The sequence below is a fragment of the Triticum dicoccoides genome, chromosome 5A, assembly GCF_002162155.2.
Source record: "Triticum dicoccoides isolate Atlit2015 ecotype Zavitan chromosome 5A, WEW_v2.0, whole genome shotgun sequence".
NCBI lineage: Eukaryota > Viridiplantae > Streptophyta > Magnoliopsida > Poales > Poaceae > Triticum > Triticum dicoccoides.
Window position 1 is genome coordinate 25,005,310 of NC_041388.1, and position 4,693 is coordinate 25,010,002.

Here is a 4,693-nt window from a genome sequence, read left to right on the forward strand (position 1 = left end):
TCCACAGAGTGTGGTTGAAAGCAAGCGTGAGGAATTCCGCAATCTGAAGCAAGGCTCTTTGTCTGTCTATGACTACAACAAGTTGTTCCAGAAGCTTGCCCGCTTTGCCAAGCAGGACGTGCCTGATATATCAGTTCAGGGGTGGTCTCAGAGAAGATATTCAGCTCGCTCTTGTTCTCTTCGAGCCCTTGAGATACGATGAGTTCTACAACATGGCACTGAAGCAAGAGGCTGCTCAGTTGAGGTGTGATGCTTCCAAGAAGCGAGTCAGAGATGTTACTCCTTCTTCCTCTACTCAAGTGGCCAAGCAGCAGAAGTTTTGGCTTCCTCCTCCTCCGTTCCGTCAGCCGTATCAGCAGAAGAGCAAAGGTGGCAGTGGTTCTTCCCACCCACCCAACCCTGGCTTTCAGAACAAGGCTTCGTCTCAAGCTCCAAGATCGAGTGCTCCGTATCACCGTCTGCTTTCAGAGGTTACGTGCAACAAGTGCCAACAGAAGGCTCACTATGTCAACAAGTGTTTCAACCAGAGGCGTCTTCCTCCTCCTCCTCCTGTGAGATCAGCAAGTACAGCTGTGGTCAAGCATAACCCCAAGCATGCCAAGGTCAATTTGATGAATGCAGCTCAGGCAGAGGACGCGTCAGATGTGATCATGGGTAACTTTCCAGTTAACTCTTTTCCAGCCAAAGTTCTTTTTGACACTGGTGCATCGCATTATTTCTTGTCAAGATAATTTGTTTCCAAGCATGACTTCGTTTCACAAATGTTGGGTAAACCTATGGGAGTGGTTTCTCCGACTAAGTCTATGAGGGCTACTTCAATAGTTCCGGATGTTTCTATCATGATGGGTGATTTCAAGTTTCTGGCTTCCCCAATGATCCTTGGTAACTCGGATAATGATCTTATTCTCGGGATGGATTGGCTTTCTAAGCACAAGGCTCAGCTTGATTGTGCAGCCAGCCAGATTCAATTGACTCATTCGTCGGAGGATGTAATTGTCTTTGCCGCTCGCGATAATACCATCCGTCTGTTTTCTCTCAATGAGAAGGGTGAATTGGATGCCATCTCTCAAATTCCAGTCGTTTGCGAATATCAAGACGTCTTTCCAGAAGAGCTCCCAGGAATGCCTCCGCACCGGCCAGTGGAATTCGTTATTGAACTTGAGCCTGGCACGGAACCTGTGTGCAAACGTCCTTACAAGCTCGGACCTGAAGAGTTGAAGGAGCTGAAGAAGCAACTCGATGAGCAAGAAAGAATGGGTCTCATCCGGCCTAGTTCTTCTCCGTGGGGTTGTGGTGTTCTTTTTGTGAAGAAGAAGGATGGAACGTACCGACTTTGTGTTGATTACCGTCCAGTGAACAAGAAGACCATCAAGAACAAATACCCACTTCCCAACATCAATGAGCTGTTCGAACAGCTCAAAGGTGCCCAAGTATTCTCCAAGCTTGATCTCCGTATGGGTTATCACCAGATTCGCATTCGTGAAGAAGATATTCCCAAGACAGCATTCAAAACAAGCTTTGGTTCATATGAATACACTGTCATGTCTTTTGGCCTCGCCAACGCTCCTCCGACGTTCTCTCGCATGATGAATTTCATCTTCAAAGCCTACACCAATGACTTCGTTTTGGTCTATCTCGACGACATTCTGGTTTTCTCCAAGAACAAGGAAGATCATGCCAAGCACTTGCGTTTGGTTCTCGATAAGCTCAGGGAACATCAGTTCTACGCCAAGTTCTCCAAGTGTGAATTTTGGCTCGATGAGGTTCTTTATCTTGGTCATATCATCTCTGCCAAGGGCATTTCCGTGAATCCCAAGAAGGTGTCCGCAATTGTGAATTGGGAACCTCCTCAGAACGTGAAGCAACTCCGTAGTTTTCTCGGTCTCGCAAGCTATTGCCGAAGATTCGTTGAAAACTTTTCCAAGATCGCGAAGCCTCTCTCTAATCTTCTTCGGAAGCACGTCAAGTACGTTTGGTCTCCGGAGTGTGACATTGCTTTCAACACTTTGAAAGAGAAATTGATCACTGCTCCAGTTCTGACTCCGCCTGATGAATCCAAGTCGTACGAGGTCTTTTGTGATGCCTATCTCCAAGGTCTTGGTGCAGTTTTGATGCAAGAGAAGAAAGTTGTTGCTTATACCTCTCGCCAGTTGAAGCCTAATGAGAAGAACTACCCCACTCATGATCTCGAGTTGGCGGAAGTTGTGCATGCTTTGTTGACTTGGAGACATCTTCTATTGGGGAGAAAAGTGGATATTTTCACTGATCACAAGAGTCTCAAGTACATCTTCACTCAGCCTAATCTCAACCTCAGGCAGACTCGTTGGGTCGAAATGATTCAAGAGTATAATCCGAGTATTGAGTATACTCCAGGAAAGGCCAATGTGATTGCTGACGCTTTGAGCAGAAAGGCCTACTGCAACAGTCTGATTCTCAAGCCTTATCAACCCGAGCTTTGTGAAGCTTTCCGCAAACTTAATATGCAAGTTGTTCCTCAAGGTTTCCTCGCCAACCTTCAAGTCTCTCCTACCTTAGAAGACCAAATTCGCCAAGCCCAGATTCTTGATGCTATGGTGAAAAAGGTGAAGATTGGGATTGCCAAGAGTCAGTCCAAGTACAAGTGCTACCGCCTTGATGACAAGGACACTCTCTTCTTCGAGGATTGTATTGTTGTGCCCAAAGGTGAACTTTGTAAAGTGATCATGAACGAGGCTCACAATTCTCTCCTCTCCATCCACCCTGGGAGCACGAAGATGTATCAAGACCTCAAGCAAGATTATTGGTGGACTCGAATGAAGCGCGAGATCGCTCAATTCGTAAATGAATGTGATGTCTGCAGAAGAGTGAAGGCAGAACACCAAAGGCCAGCTGGTCTCCTCCAACCTCTTGCTATTCCAGAATGGAAGTTTGACCACATTGAAATGGACTTCGTGACTGGGTTTCCAAAGTCCAAGCATGGCAATGATGCTATATTTGTTGTCATCGACAAGCTCACCAAAGTGGCTCACTTTCTGCCTATCAAAGAGTCAATCACTGCAGCTCAATTGGCGGAACTCTATACCTCTCGCATTGTCTCTCTGCACGGTATTCCTCAAGTGATATCTTCAGACCGTGGCAGCATCTTTACCTCCAAGTTTTGGGATTCTTTCCAGAAGGCCATGGGCACTAACATCCGCTTCAGCACAGCTTTCCATCCTCAAACAAGCGGTCAAGTCGAGCGTGTCAACCAGATCCTTGAAGATATGCTCAGGGCTTGTGTGATCTCCTTCGGCATGAAGTGGGAGGATTGTCTTCCTTATGCTGAATTCTCCTACAACAATAGTTTTCAAGCAAGTTCGGGCAAGGCCCCATTTGAAATTCTGTATGGCAGGAAGTGCCGTACCCCTCTCAACTGGTCTGAAACCGGTGAAGTCAGCTGCTGGGTAATGACTTAATCACAGAAGCAGAAGAAATGTGCAAAGTCATTCGTGATAACCTCAAAGCAGCCCAATCCCGCCAGAAGAGCTACTATGATAGTAAGCACCGTGATTTGGCTTTTGAGATCGGAGATCATGTTTACCTCCGTGTCTCTCCTATGAAAGGTACTCGTCGCTTCGGTATCAAAGGGAAGCTTGCCCCTAGATACGTGGGACCTTTCAAGATTGTCAGCAAGAGAGGCGACCTCGCCTATCAACTCGAGCTTCCTTCAAACTTTGCAAATTTTCATGATGTGTTCCATGTCTCTCAGCTTCGAAAGTGCTTCAAGACTCCTGACCACACTGTCAACTTCGAGGACATTGAGCTCCAAGAAGATCTCTCTTATCGTGAGCACCCAGTTGCTATTCTTGAAGAGACTGAAAGCAAGACTCGCAACAAGTCAATCAAATTTCTCAAAGTCAAGTGGTCACACCATTCCGACCGTGAAGCTACCTGGGAACGCGAGGATCACCTCCGTTCTGAGTAACCGGAGTTCTTTCAGTCCTAGATCTCGGGACGAGATCTTTTCGTAGTGGTGGAGTGTTGTAACAACCCGGATGTAACTTTCCCTATTTGTACTCCAACTCTTGCCGTTTCCGGTGTTAAGTTATATTTATTTCTCGGGTTCGGGTCTTTGTCTCCGTTTGTTGTTTTCGTTGTCATGCATCTCATATCATGTCATCATGTGCATTGCATTTGCATACGTGTTCATCTCTTGCATTCGAGCATTTTCCCCGTTGTCCGTTTTGCATTCCGACGCTTCGTTCTCCTCCGGTGGTCATTTCTAGCTTTCTTTCGTGTGTGGGGATTAAACATTTCCGGATTGGACCGAGACTTGCCAAGCGACCTTGGGTCACTACCGGTAGACCGCCTGTCAAGTTTCGTATCATTTGAACTTCGTTTGATACTCCAACGGTTAACCGAGGGACCGAAAAGGCCTCGTGTGTGTTGCAGCCCAACACCCCTCTAATTTGGCCCAAAACCCACCAAACTCTGCTCCATGTCCTAGAGCGTTCGATCACGATCGCGTGGCCGAAAACCGCACCTCATTTGGACTCTCCTAGCTCCACTTATGCCTATAAATAGACACCCCCCGAATTCGGATCTCTCCCTCTCCCCGAAACCCTAAAACCACCCCGCATCGACGGACGTGTCCGGCGCGGACCGGACAACGTCCGCCCAGCCCCGCCACCGCCACGTGTCAGCGCCGCATTCGCCGCGCCCGGCTCCCAGCTCG